General features: G+C 41.4%; 1 long non-coding RNA gene across 1 annotated transcript; it reads left to right on the plus strand.

Annotated features, from left to right (window-relative positions):
• Positions 1–370: 370 nt before the first annotated feature.
• On the plus strand, positions 371–9,455 carry LOC137334392 (uncharacterized). Its single transcript, XR_010966133.1, has 2 exons — positions 371–409; positions 5,442–9,455. It is a non-coding gene; the product is annotated as an uncharacterized lncRNA (long non-coding RNA).
• The last annotated feature ends 6,553 nt before the right edge of the window (positions 9,456–16,008 follow it).

Here is a 16,008-nt window from a genome sequence, read left to right on the forward strand (position 1 = left end):
CCAGTATTGTCAACTTAAATTCTCAACATATTGTATTCAGAATTTGCAATAGTTGTTTAATCCAATTTAGAAAAATAATAATATTCAGACAAACCAGTTCTAAAATGGTTGAATCACTTGTTTGTCACATGCTTAACTAAAAATGCTAACCTGGTTTATCAGTGGCGCAACTTGTTACTTCATGTTCACAGTTTTCCACACGGAATTTCTGAACTCAGCGGAACCATCCGGGGAGCTGCTAAGCAGACGTGATGTGTTTCTCCACAGGGATGGAGGAAAGATCAGAGGAAAAATCAATCCAGGCTGTTTTCACACATTTCCTTGGAGCCTGCAGAGGTCAGGGAGCAGGTCAGATGTCTGTTTCTTATGGAATGGTGCCAGGAGGGTTGCAAGCTAAAAAGTGTAGGGGGTGAGTAGTACAAATCTCAAATTGGTAATTTGTTTATAAACAAACAAATGAGATCGAGAAGATGATGTTTATTATCTCTTGTAGGTGCACCAGCTGCATTTAGAATCAGCTGCATTTGTCTAGTGCAAGTAATACTTCCAAAACCTAAATTTGTCTGAGCTTAGCAAAAGCACTGAATCATTTCATGGGATCAGCGTGCTTGATTTTCTCCATGTACCGTATTGTGGATATTTCTGGTTTAGCAATATAAAAGTGGCATCTTGAAGAAAGTCTTTCAAGATACTGCTCTTCTAAATCCCTTTATTGCATGTAGTGCAGTAAAAATATTACTGTCGTGCTTTGGGCCAGACCAGGCTTCAGCCTACTGCTGAGCAGTACATAGCAGGCCAAATGGGCTGCAGAAGATAAGATTGCTTGTTTGGGTTTTAGAAATTGGTTTGGGTTGAGAACGTGCAGCTGAGGAGGCCTTTATTAGGACCTCCTATATGAATTTGTGTTTGAACAAATGTAACTAAAACAGTGGATGTTATTATCTAGTACATTATTTGATATAATTGGTTTTGTAATAGGTTGTGATAAGATTACACACATTAACTTTTGGTTTCTATTTTTTTATGTTTTATAATCCCTTTCCTTTAACAAGGATGGCGTTTCTCATAAATCTCACTCTCTTGAATTCTGTGTCACTGCCACACTACAAAATACCACCCAACTGAAAAGATAGTGAGCAAGCCTGCTCCTTCGGATCTACCAGCGGCATTAATCAGCTACTGGGGCATGACTAAGAATGGCACTAAGCTTACTCTATGTTGTTTTCTCCTTCCCTCCTGGAAAGGTGCCTGCACCTGATAAAAGCATGTAGTGGTCATGATCTCATATCCTATCGTTGGCCAGCTGTTTGGTACACCTGTCTGCACTTAATGTAAATCATTCGTGCTAAATACTTTCACTGACATATATTCATCCAAATTAACGAGTGCGTGTATATCTGCAAAACCATATATTGCCTGGATTGTCTGCCGGGGTTCTCCCAATTGTTCATCGTAGCTTCAGCAGAAACATCTCCGAGATTTCCGCCAGTCTTCCACCGAAGTTACACCAGGAGATCGAGAGAACCCCACAGAAATTTTACACCATGATATCCTGCGATACAGAACACAGAACACGTGGTGCACGCCTCTATAGGTCATTCTGACAAAAAGTGAAATGGACAATCTAATCTTGTATTATTTCGGGACATGGTGCAAGAATGATACTGTAACCTTCAAAGGTTTAAAGTGTAGCACTTAGGAATTGTTGCAAAATGGTTCATCTACTTTTGTTAAAAAGCTGCAATTTTAACATTGTATATAGGAGGCAAGGGTATTGGAAAGAGTTGACTGTCTAATCCTTTTTGTGACTCAAACAGATACAGTAATTGCATTTTAAATCAGAACCCTTCATGGTGGCATAGATAGTTTTGTTTGTTGCGCTTTTGTATTTGTATGTGGTTCTTGGGATGACATGCCAAGAAAAACAAATCTAATTCAGGAATAACCATTTGCTAACCTGAGGGACATTTAATATTAATTCCAGTTGGTTGAAAATTGTTCTGTTTCCTAGTGGCTCAGTGGGTAAGTGCATCATGTGGTCAGATGCTTAGACGTACAAACCAGAAAGGTCTGTGTTTCAAGCCATGGTCTATGCTAGGTTTGCTGTTCTCGGTTGGAAAGTGGCAGGGCATTTCAGTTTACTTTCCTGAGCTAGTCCAGGTTCCTGCTTCTGTTTGCTATCAGTGGTCCCTACCGGAAAGTGTGTATGTGTGGACAGTCACGCCTGCGTTTTCCACTTATGTACTCACCAGCCTGTGGGTAGTCAGGCTGGTGAGTACATGGGCAGAAAATCATAGGTGGGCAGTCACAGAAGCAGAAACTCCAGCATGGGTGAAGAGAGGATTGAGCTTGACGATGATGCCTCTACGAAAAAAGAGCCTGCTGACATTTGCTGTCTGGGGTCACGAGAAGAATGGCTGGCTAGTTTGGCAAGATATCCGGTTAGGGACGTGGTGCTTGTGAATCAATATTCCAACATCAGAGTGGGGGGAATTGTTGGTGTTCCCAAGATTTAATGCTACCCCATGGAGGATATGACATTTCTCTCTCCCAGCTTCTAAAAGAAAAATTGCAGTAATGGGGATGGTCATCATCTTTTTTCTGCTAGGTCTCCATTCATTAAGCTTTATAGGTCCTCAAGATGAATTAGCTGGTAAATTAACTATTCTGTTGAAATTCATATTAATATCTTTTGCCATTGTCACATCACACTTGCTTTTTGAAAGGTTAGTCATTAAATAATTAATACATTTCTCCATTTCCCTATAGTTCAAACTGCTACTAGCTACTGGTTGAATACATGACTAATATTCCATAGTCCAGGTAACCAGTAAACAAAATTTCATATTCTCTACCAAGCAAATTCTCATTGAGTGTTTATAGTCCAACTTCAGCATTTTTGTAAAGTCTACGCTACAGTTGCAGTATAAATTGGAGCCGCGCCTAACTCCAGAGAGAAATGGTATAAGACTCTGTAGTAGTCTTGTACCACTTAGGTTTGATGCCGAATGGAGTGTAACTCTAATGGAGTGTCAACTTTTTAAAAAGTGTCATAGAGTCATAGAGTTATACAGCACGGATAGAGGCCCTTCGGCCCATCGTGTCCGCGCCGGCCATCAGCCCTGTCTACTCTAATCCCATATTCCAGCATTTGGTCCGTAGCCTTGTATGCTCTGGCATTTCAAGTGCTCATCCAAATGCTCCTGGTAAATTTACAAGAGTGCTGTGAGCATCTTTTGTAAATTTACCAGGAGTTCATTTAAATGTTTATATACAGTACAGACTGCGCTCCTTGAATATTTAAATTTTAACGGCATGTCCATAGCTCTGTCTTGGATAAGAAGAATTTAAGTTTGAACCAGGCAGAGTAAATGGGGTCCCTCAACCCATCCTTTACTGAAACTCTTTTTTTGTCACCTCTAGATATTCCAATGTCTTCCTTCCACCCCAAACTCCAACTTGTCCAAAACCCGGTTGCCAGTATCCTGTCCTGTACTATGTCATGCTTGGCACCCCTGTCCTTACTAATCCACATTGGTTCCCTATCCCCCAGTTCATTAAGCTTAAAATTTTCATCCTTTATCTTCAAATACCATGACTGCATCCCATCTTATCTCTCCAATTCCCTCCCGACTTCTCCTGCATATCTTTGGTCCTCTGATGCTGGCATCTCCCACTCCTTTTGCTTCACCATTGATATTATCAACAACAATAACTTGCATTTATATAGCACTTTTAACATAGTAAAACATCCCAAGGCGCTTCACAGGAGCGTTATCGAACAAATTTTTGACACCGAGTCACGTAAGGAGATATTAGGCCAGGTAACCAAAAGCTTGGTCAAAGAGGTAGGTTTTAAGGAGCGTCTTAAAGAGGAGAGAAAGGTAGAGAGGCGGAGAAGTTTAGGGAGGGAATTCCAGAGCTTAGAGTCTAATGGTAGAGCGATTAAAATCGGGGATGCGCAAGAGGCAAGAATTGGGGGAACGCAGAGATCTTGAAGGGTTGTAGGGCTGGAGGAGAGATAGGGACGGGCAAGGCCATGGAAGGATGAGAATTTTAAAATCGAGGCGTTCCCGGACCGGGAGCCAATGTAGGTCAGCAAGCACAGGGGTGATGGGTGAACGGGACTTGGTGCAAGTTAGGATACCCGCAACAGAGTTTTGGATGAGCTCAATTTAAAGGGTGGAAGATGGGAGGCTGGCCAGGAGATTGTTGGAAGAGCCTTCAATTGCCTTGGCCCTACCTTCTGGAACTCCCTCTACCTTTGCACTTCTCTCTCCATCCTTGTATTTTTTAATAAACTACTCAAAATTCATCTTTTCAACAAAGCTTTTGATTAACCTACCTAATCTCTCGTTCCATGACTTGGTATCCATTTCCTATCTACTTCTATTGTGAAGCACCTTGTGGTGTTTTTATATATTAATGGTGTTGTATAAATACTTGCTGCTCCTCCTCCTCATCCTCCCATACTCCATACTCACATCTCATAGTGGTAGTAGCAGTATAAATGCACTCTCAAAATCATTTTGAATACAAACCGAACCACGCAGACCATTTTGTTGAAAAAAACAGTTTGCAAATAAAACACCATTATGGTGATGAAAAGGATATAAACACAACTGATGGTTGTAGTAATCTTAAATATTTCAGGTCAGTAATGAGTCGAGTTCTTTGATGTGGGGAATCTATACATGAATACTGGAATCTCTGTGGTCATTTTCAACAATGATTTTAGGTGTCTTGTGGTACATTGCTGCAGAAACAGTTGTGCAACTAGTCAACAAGACTTGCCCATGGGAATTTCCATGACCATACTGGGAAATGAAGATATTTTCATAATATAAATATTATACTGTCCAGAGGAAAGAGATCCATCATCCATAGTTTCTCAACTCCAATTAGAATTAACAGGAAGAGCAGAGAAGTTCAAACATAGGTAAAATAGTGCAAATTTTCAGCTTTTTTGGGAATATATTTAATGTCATCTACAAGCCCCTCCACCACATAAAATATGTAGCTTATGGGGCAGTACTAGTTTCATTGCCATTGCAAGCTGCACACTGAAACTTTTTAACTCAAAGTCAAGTGGTGGTGTTAAACCAGTGACAAATGATGATAATTAACATGCTGGCTAAAAATCAATTGTTTCCTAATTTTTGTATTGTTCTACAGACCATTCTATCATGTTAAATATTGTTCTAAATACTACTGGAAAATTGTGGAACAAGGGAGGGTTCCACAGAGTAAATATTATTTAGGGCTTTAGATGACATCATGAATTGCAAAGGCATCATCTCAACCCCAAAATTGGATTGCTGATTTGAAACAAGTCATTGATTTCTGTTCTTTCTAACTGTAAACCGAAGATGGAGTGATCATTCGGTTTTAGGTTCTGGTTTTGTGTTGCATATCATTATTTAATATTATTATTTACATAGTGACCTCATCATGTGACCCCAGCATTTGACCGAGTGTGGCACCAAGGAGCCCTAGTAAAATTGAAGTCAGTGGGAATCGGGGAAAACTCTCCAGTGGCTGGAGTCATACCTAGCACAAAGGAAGATGGTAGTGGTTGTTTGAGGCCAATCATCTCAGCCCCAGGACATTGCTGCAGGAGTTCCTCAGGGCAGTGTCCTAAGCCCAACAATCTTCAGCTGCTTCATCAATGACCTTCCCTCCATCACGAAGTCAGAAATGGGGATGTTCACTGATGATTGCACAATGTTCAGCTCCATTCGCAACCCCACAGATAATGAAGCAGTCCGTGCCCGCATGTAGCAAGACCTGGACAACATCCAGGCTTGGGTTCATAAGTGGCAAGTAACGTTCGTGCCAGGCAATGACCATCTCCAACGAGAGAGTCTAACTACCTCCCCTTGACATTCAATGGCATTGCCATCGCCGAATTCCCCACCATCAACATGCTGGGGATCACCAATGACCAGAAACTTAACTGGACCAGCCACGTAAATACTGTGGCTACAAGAGCAGGTCAGAGGCTGGATATTCTGCGGCGAGTGACTCACCTCCTGACTCCCCAAAGCCTTTCCACCATCTACAAGGCACAAGTCAGGAGTGTAATGGAATACTGTCCACTTGCCTGGATGAGTGCAGTTCCAACAACACTCAAGAAGCTCGACACCATCCAGGACAAAGCAACCCGCCTGATTGGCACCCCATCCACCACCCTAAACATTCACTCCCTTCACCACCGGCGCACCATGGCCGCAGTGTGTACCATCCACAGGATGCACTGCAGGAACTCGCCAAGGCTTCTTCGACAACACCTCCAAAACCCGCGACCTTTATCACCTAGAAGGACAAGGGCAGCAGGCACATGGGAACAGGGCAGCAGGCACATGGGAACAACACCACCTGCACGTTCCCCTCCAAGACACACACCATCCCGACCTGGAAATATACCGCTGTTCCTTCTTCGTCGGTGGGTCAAAATCCTGGAACTCCCTACCTAATAGCACTGTGGGAGAACCTTCACCACACGGACTGCAGCGGTTCAAGAAGGCGGCTCACCACCACCTTCTCAAGGGCAATTAGGGATGGACAATAAATGCTGGCCCACATCCCATGAACGAATAAAAATAAATGTTGAAATAATGCTTTTGAATTGATGCGAGTGTTCATTAGGCAAATGCACCAGCAATATACCACAAACGGGCAAGGAGATGATTGGACAGTTGATTCATATTTTGGTGGTACTGGTTCAGGGAGGAATGTTGGCCAGGACACCAGGAGAACGCCCTACTTTTTGATTAGTTCCATGGGTTCTTTAGCAACTACCTGAACCACTGAAACCTTGGTTTAATGTCTCAGCCAAAGTATTGGCACCTTCTCACTACTGCCTAGGCCATAAAAAGAGAGAATTTTCATTTACATGGTGTCTTTCGAGTCCTGGGGATATCCCAAAGTGTTTCACAGCCAATTAATTATTCTGAAGTGTAGTTACAGGGCAGCCAATTTGCACGCAGCAAGATACCTCAAACGTCAATCAGAGATTAATTGGCCACTTATGCTTTCTCGTGGTGTTGGTTAAAGGATATAAATGTTGGCCAGAACATAAGTGGAAATTCTCTGCTCTGAATCGCTCCATGGTTTAAGTTTTCATCTGAAAGACAGCACCTATAACAATGTAGTACTCCTTCACTACCACACTGAGGTTTCAGCCTAGATTTTGTGCTTAAGTACCTGTGGTGGTATTATGAATACACAACCTTTTGGCTTAGGGGGCAAGAGTGTAACTAACTGAGCTATGCTGACATTAATGTTGACATGGCAGTTGTTAAGCTATCTTTGTGGGTCTTTTGGGAAATAATTTGTAATTGATTACTGGAAAATTTGATGAGTAGTATATGTCATATCATTTTACTGACTGTGAACTTTGGGTTGAAAGTAGTTGACACGTAACTGTGCAATTGTTTATTGCTTTAAAAGTGAATACAGTATCCTGCCCAGTAACTTGTGTTCTTGTATACCGTACAGGAAGATCATTTTTCCACATGTTATAAGGTTTCTTCTTACAGAGTGACTGACTGACTGGTTTTCAGTAATATCATTTATAATAGCTCTTGCATTATATTTCAGTACTCATTGGCTTATGTTGATTCCTCTTTTTTTAGTGATGGTAGAACTGTCCATGAATAATTATGTTCCTACCAGTTCTGAAATGTGATCAGTATGTTCTGAATCACAGTAACGTGAAATATTAGAGCCACATTACACAAAGAAATAATCTATTTGAAACTTGAGAGGGGACAATAGAGAGGGGAACTAAGGCCTAGTAATTGGTTGGCAGGGTATATGGTAATGTAGTGGACTAGTTAACCCAGAGGTTGTGAGTTCAAATCCCACCACAGCAATGTCCACTCATGGTCTAGCCTCCCTGTGATTCCAATATGTGATTAACTCTGAAGTGGCCTAGCTAGTCATTCAGTTATAAACAATCACTGTAGAATAAACTTGGGGATGTCTGATACTTCTCTTATTTCAGCAACAACCTAGGCACTGGAGCAGCATAATCCCAGCCCAGTCAACCCTGCAAAGCTGTGGACCGTGAAGACAAAACTTCTCTTCACAAAGGCTGTGTGCTGGTGTCCAAGATAACTACGGTCTGTCTAATTTGAAAAAAAACACTATTGCAGAAAATTTGTACAGTGGGGGTGATTTTCCTTTGGAGCGACATTTGACTGGGTGGTGGGTGGGGTATATACGGGGGCCAGCTGAAGGAGTCAGTGGCAGACTTGATTTTTGGTTCAGGGTTTTCATTTAAATGTGGTCAGCAAGTTGCCAGTGCGAAATGCACTCCCCAGTGGGAAACTCATCAAACTGGAGGTGGGAAGGCTCTGCAGCAACACCTTAAAGGGGAGGGCTTGAACCATTGGAATTGGGGGAGAAAAGCAGCATGTCAGAACAGAAGGCACATTTTAACAGAACATACAACAGCAAATACATTAAATTTGGAAGCCTTTAAGGCTCAAAGCCCAGAAGTGACTACCATAAAAATGTGCTCCAAACCTCCATCCAAATAAATGCTTTATGAGATGCTGAGTAGAATTGATTATTCTGCATTAAACTGGAAATTCAGATAGGCTGATGGAATTTTAATCTTTTCCTACTTATTAACATTCAAAAGAAAAAAATATAACTGCCTGGGGAAGCCCAAGGCTACTGTGGGTTGGACATTTTGGGCTCTTGGAGTGGAAGGTTAACTTTACATTTTTCCAAAACTGTGTGCACTTGGCTTTATTGCACAATGTAATTATAACCCAGCAGAATTAGAACATCTCAAGTGTACCCTATAATTAGTGAGTATCTACAGAACAAGAAGACCCTGACAAATAAATACATCAACATAGTGGAAGAAATAGTTAGGCACTCTATCTACACAGGATGCAGATTTCTTTAAAATAAAGCATCTGCACAGCAGTACATTTCTACCCTTTCTTAAAAGAAAAAATAGGTTTTAAGTATTAGTTATGCTGCCATAATGGTCAGTAATCCCCCTATAATTAACAGGCTGGTATCAAAAAATGTTAGCCCTGAGTGAGTCCCACAACCTGTGACAGATATCCTTAAACCCAGCTGGAGTCAGGATTTTAAGAGAGGGAGAATGAAACACTCACTTCAAGTCATGATGAAAACATGTTTTCAAGCATTTTATGTCAGACAGAAACGCCCTGTTGAGATGATGTCACACGTACTGAACATTTCATCTTTGCTTGTATCATTCTACTGTGTGTCAGCAAACAGCAATGGTTGCCAATACTTTTTAAGACGGTGATGGATCTTTAAGATGAAATTATTAAGTGTTATTGAGGTTGGATGTCATTAGCCTTGGCGGTACTGCCCCCTTGAATTCTACTTCTATTTTAATTTGTTTATTAAAACTTTATGTTGTTGAAATATCTTCAGGTTTGATAAAGTGGTTTTTAACAATCGCTGTTCTTGCTTTAGGATTTTTAATTAAAGTGATACCTACGGCAGATCCGGCACCATGATTTATATAAATTACCGACTTGTTTTTATAGCTCTTTGGTAAAAATTGCTGTGCATTAAAAGGAGTTTTTGCAATTTAAACTTGTTTTCTTTTTTAAAAAATCATTAATTTTTGTGTTCATCAAGGCAACGATAGCTGGAGAATGGAACCTGTTAACAACCATCAGCATCAAACACTCCCATGTTCAGTAAGACGCAGACTAAATGCAGAGTACGTCTTTACCCTTGCCTCAAGAAAGCACCTTCTACTTAATCAGCGTGATGATTTACATTTACCATAACCTTTCTCTTTCTAACCTTTCCGAAATTTTCAGGGAGGGGGATGGAATCGGAGGCTAAGACTACGAAGTTTGTGGTGGGGGTCTTAGACAAGGGTTTCAGTCTTCCTAACGCATAGCTGGTGAAAATAGTGGCTCATCAAGACTGGAAGTTGGACAAGCAGTCTGACTATACAGAGGCAGTGGAAGGTTTGAGAGGAGGTGGAGAAGTAGAATTAGGTGTCATCAGTGTACATGTGGAAGCTGACACCAAAGAGCGACATGTAGATGAGGAAGGGGCCAAGGTTAGATCCTTGGGGGAGTCTGGAGGTAATGGTGTGGGAAGAGATGCCATTGCTGGAGATGCTCTGCCTATGATTGGATAGGAACAAGTAGAACTAAATGAAAGCAATCTCACTAAGCTGGACAACTGTGGAAGAGGATGATATGGTCGACCGAGTCAAAGATGTCAAGGAGGATGAGAAGGGATAATGTACCACGGTTACAGTCACAGAGGATCTCAAGGATTTGGAAGGTAACAGCAAGTTGAAGGACTTTGGAGAGGAAAGGGAATTTGCAGATATGGTGGTAGTTTGCAAGGACAGAGCGGTCAGGGTTGGTTTTCTTTGAGGAATGGGGTGATTGATGATGGCAGTTTAGAAAAGGAGAGGGACAATATCTGAGGAGAGGAGCCATTTACAATATCAACCACCATGGGGGCCAGAAAGGTAAGTTGGGTGGTTGTCAGTTTAATAGGAAAGGGAGCAGGAAGTGGGTCTTTTAGACAAGATTAGCTTGAAGAGGGCATGAGGGGAGAGAGGAGACAAACTAGAAAGAAAATGAAGATCTTCTGTTGAATTGTTAGACAGAACCCTGGGTTAGCCAAACTGGATGTGTAATTACAAGTGCTCCCTTCCCAAGGTGTAGTTAGATTCTGTGGGTTAGTAGAACATGACAGTTAATATATCTGAAAGGCAAAGGCAAAGCTCCAGTATATATAGGGGCGTAAATTAAGGGTTACATCTGAGCAGCAAACAAGCAAATTCCATCCCTGAATTCATAGACCTTGCGTGCAAGATAAGTTCTGTAGTGTCAGCTAGTTGAGGTTGATGAGACTGACAAGCCAGGTGGATTCAGTAAGTAAGTACGTAAAAGAGTCACCCGCGCATGAAATTGTTTGGCAGGATATGCTGGATTCAGATAACAGATCATAATAAGATTTAACAAAATACTGCTGTGGTATTAAGAGAATATTTCCCCAATATGAATGACCTCTCAATTCTCTCAAATTATCTAACAGAATAAACTTCCATATGGGTTGAATTAGCAATTATTACTCTTGCCCTTTTGGAGGATATTTGGATAAAAATCTAAAGGGAATTCAGGAGGGTAGGTTGATTTTTGATTCTAGCTTTGGACTTAATATAAATTGAACACAGGATGAAGATGGGTTTTATAAAATTTCTTTGCATTTTTATTTTATTTAGCAATATTTAACATTAATAAATGACTTTCAAACTCTTCTTCAGATGAAATATTTTGTATTCTGGGGGCCAAATTCCCTCGGCTGTTCCATCAGATTCCTGCAGGAGTCCAGCAAAAATGGCTCGATGAAGGCCAGAATATGGATGGGCCAGGTCCTGACCTTAGTTCAGAATTCCCGCTCGGCCTTGTAAGGGGCAGAGTCTCCATCCACTCCTTATGCAGAGGAATTGGGCCATGAATGGGGTCTCCATAGGCTTGGTGTTCTTGCTTCCCTAGTCCATAAGGACCCAGTTTAACACTGGAAGCTGGTATGATCATTGAGATGAGGTAAACTGGTCTCTAAAAGAGTGCAAGTAGGCCCCTAGTGAGGATGGTTACAGACTGGGGAGAGGAAGCCAGCCCACACTCTCAGATAGGAAATAGTGCTTGGTGTAGAGAAAATCTAAGAAAAGGAGAAAAGTAAAGTGAAGAGAGGGAGAAAACAACCCTGAACATTCATCAGTACAGGTTAAGTTTGACGGCAAAAAAAATTCAGCTCTGGAAGCTAGTTAATTAGAAAAGCTTACAGGAGAAAGTTCTAATTTATGTCAGACTGAAAATAGATGTTGCAAAAGCAAGAGAGAGACAAGTGAAGGAATACTGGACTCCCAACAAGATGTTGAATTAAAAAGCTAATCTTACGTGATTTTTGAAATTCACCCACCTTGATGGAGCAGATTGTTCAGGTTAAAAACAAAAAATGTTGGAAACACTCAGCCGGTCAGGCAACATCTATAAGAGAAAGAAACAGAGTTAACGTTTTAGATCGATGACCTTTCATCATCCTTGGGTGATGTGGACCAATGTGCAACAGGTTTGCGGAGGGTACGGGGGAAGGGAATGGGCCAAACTGGTCCTACACTGCAGAAGCATCCTGTCCGTTGGTCCATCATTAAGAAGTATGGATTGCAGTTGTGTAAAGATGTGATCCAAACCATTCTATTCTTCTGGTTGAAGGAGATGAGCATGACAATAGGAAGTACTTGAGGAACATGATAGGGCCAATGTTCATGTCTTAGTTGGAGAACAAGTTATTAAACTTTTGGACGTGTCTCCACTTCAGCCACCTGAAGGCTATCATGCAAGTCTGGTGAAACTGTTTGGAATTTCTTTGCATCAATAAATGAAAGGGAACCTATAAAATAATGTTTTTTATGCAGCTGCATTGTACAAATTCAGTAATTCAAGTTGGACTGCTTGTCCTAGTCACATCAATGGTATTTGTGTCTGGCCTAATGTTCTAGGTATTTTTCCCCAGAAAAGTTGACATTTCAACAGATTATATCAGAGAAAAGTTTATTAAGATTCATATCTAAGCAAGGGATTCATACTGATTGGAAAAAACAGATTCATCACAGCAGTGATTAAATAATCTGAATTATCTCTCTTGTGCAATACACGCACACAAATTTCGAGTTGAATTTGATCAAATCTATTCCACAGCAAAACTTCCAATAGATCTTATAAAAATGTATTCAGTGGAGTAAAACAGCTGAGTGCAACCCATACAGAATTAACCTACCCTTTGTAATTGTCCTATCTGGCATATTATTAATCATTTAATTTGTCAGGAGCTCATTTTAACTGCTGATCACACAGGTGGAATACATGGTTTTCTTTTGACCTTTCCTGGCTATATGTGACCATCGTGTATCATGTTTATTAAGAACGTGCAGGCTTGATTTATTAACCAATTTAGAGATATCCTTGATTAATCTGAATTCTTTATCTTGCAGTTTAACCTGCACTCTTAAAACTATATCAGAAAGCTCTTAACTGGAGAATAAAAGTAATCTCCCCGATCCAACTGAAATCAGGGAAGAAAAATAAGTAAGTGCTTCAGTAAGGTAGGGTAGGTACACTATGGGCACCAACAGAATACTCAATTTACAGTAAAAATTATGATCTCATTATGACTCATGAGGTCTTCCTCCTGAGTGCAGTATTCATTGTTCTAATGTGTGTATTCTAATCAAAGTAAAATAATTAACTTTTATTTAATTTTCATTTAGTTTTAAGAAGGATTATTACAAATGCGGCAAACACTTAACTCATAGCACGCTGAGAATGAGTTTACTGGTCTTGTACGATCCTGTTCTGTGGAATGCTGACAAGTTACCTTGTCCATTGGCAGTCCTTCCCATGTTGACACTTCATTACACGTTTGACATTAAGCTGGTTGGGTCTATGACAGAACAAGGCCAATTTACTTTGGACCTTCAGTTGGCCAGAAACTGGCTCAATGGCATTACTAATGGGAGATAATAGTAAATATCTAGGTATTAAACTCTCCACTACTGCCCAGACCACTCTTCAGTGTAGAGTGCTGGGGACCAAGTGATTGCGATGCTGAGCTGCTGCTTTAACAGCCTCTGTTTGAAAGCCGACCTGCTAAGATCTGTATACGTATATAACTTAGTAGAGGTACTAAACATATTTGACCTCTGCGCTGTATGAACTGGCCCCTCATCAATCTCCATTAATGGTAACCTTTTCTCGCCAGTACTTTGTGCCTCACCCTGTGCTTACTCGTCAACAGCTCTGTGATTTTTCTCCCCCCTTTGTCCTCTAGGAGTGGGTCACTCACTAACTGGTTTTCAGTATTGAATAGCGGTGAGCATGATGACACCTCGAAGGAGTGCAGTCTGGAGCATGGCACCATGGGGCAAAGGACTACACAGGGGGGCACAGTGAAGTGTAGGAATGTGGTAGCTAGAGGGGAGTCAATAATCAGAGGGACAGACAGTCGTTTCTGCAACCGCCGATGTGAGTCCTGCATGGTGTGTTGCCTCCCTGGTGCCAGGGCAAAGGACATCACTGAGAGGGTGCAGAACATTTTGAGGGGAGGGGGGGGAGGGGAACAGCCAGAAGTCGTGGTCCATGTGGGAACCAATGACGTAGGAAGGAAAAGGGTTGAGGTCCTGCAATCAGAGTTTCAGGAGCTAGGGAGGAAATTAAAAAGCAGGACCTCAAAGGTCATAATCTCTGGATTACTCCCAGTGCAAGACCATGCAGACACTGCGACAACGGATGAATGGACACCGCGCAACAATCGCCAGACAGGAGGGTTCCCTCCCTGTCAGGGAACACTTCAGCAGTCAAGGACATTCAGCCTCCGATCTTTGGGTAAGCGTTCTCCAAGGCGGCCTTCGAGACACACGACAACGCAAAATCGTCAAGCAGAAATTGATAGCCAAGTTCCGCACCCATGAGGACGGCCTCAACCGGGATCTTGGGTTCATGTCACGCTACATGTAACCCCACCAGCGAAAAAAAGTTATCTTTTTAATACAACTGGTCATTCTCTCTCTTTCTCTGCCTTTCGGCTGTATCTCTCTCTCTCTCTCTCTCTGTCTTTGTGTTCTGACCGATTGTGTATTCAGTAGTCTTGTATGTAATGTTTCTCTGTCTGAACACTATTCCAGTCCTTTGATTGCTTTGATTATATCTCTGCCGAGGTGTGATAACGGACAGTTGGAAAGATTATCTGTAATCATCAGGCATTGTTCTATGACTATATATGCTGTACTTTATGGAATCCTCCTACACTCACCTGACGAAGGAGGAAAGCTCCGAAAGCTTGTGATTTCAAATAAAGCTGTTGGACTATAACCTGGTGTTGTAAGACTCCCTAGGTTTAGTATAGTTATAGATGTGGAGATGCCGGTGATGGACTGGGGTTGACAATTGTAAACAATTTTACAACACCAAGTTATAGTCCAGCAATCTTATTTTAAATTCACAAGCTTTCAGAGGCTACCTCCTTCACATCGTTCACCTGACGAAGGAGGAAGCCTCCGAAAGCTTGTGAATTTGAAATAAAATTGCTGGACTATAACTTGGTGTTGTAAAATTGTTTACTATAGTTATAGAATAAGACAAGGAGCAATTTAACTGGAGGAGGGCTATTTTCAGTAAGTTGAAAAGGGATCTTGCCCAGGTGGATTGGAATCAGAAATGATTAAGCAAAACAGTAATTGAACAATGGGAGGCCTTCAAGGAGGCGATGGTTAGGGTACAGAGTCGACATATTCCCACGAGGGGCATCCAAAGCTAGAGCTCTCTGGATGACTAAAGATATAGAGATTAAAATGAAACAGAATAAGGAGACTTATGACAAATGTAAGATTCATAATATAATAGAGAACCAAGCTGAATACAGAAAGTACAGAGGAGATTTAAAAAAGGAAATAAGAGGGGCAAGGAGAGAGTATGAGAATAGATTAGCGGCTAACATAAAAGGGAACCCAAAAGTCTTTTATAAACACAAATAGTAAAAGGGTAGTCAAAGGAATGGTGGGGCAGATTAGGGACAAAAAAGATGATCTCGTGGAGGCAGGGGACATGGCTGAGGTACTAAATGAATACTTCGCCTCGGTCTTCACTGGAGAAGAGGATGCTGCCATTGTAGCTTGAAAGGAACAGATGGTAGCGATATTGGATAAGATAAAAATAGATAAAGAGGGGGTACTTAAAAGATTGGCAGTGGAAAAGTCAACCGTGGAAATTGCAGAGGCTCTGGCCACAATCTTCCAATCCTCCTTAGGTATAGGGATGATGCCAGTGGACTGGAGGATTGCAAATGTTACACCCCTGTTCAAAAAAGGGGAGAGGGATAAACCCGACAATTACAGACCAGTGAGCCTAACGTCGGTGGTGGGGAAACTTGAGGGACAATAATCTGGGACAAAATTAATTGACACTTGGAAAAGTA

Source organism: Heptranchias perlo, chromosome 17, assembly GCF_035084215.1.
Source record: "Heptranchias perlo isolate sHepPer1 chromosome 17, sHepPer1.hap1, whole genome shotgun sequence".
NCBI lineage: Eukaryota > Metazoa > Chordata > Chondrichthyes > Hexanchiformes > Hexanchidae > Heptranchias > Heptranchias perlo.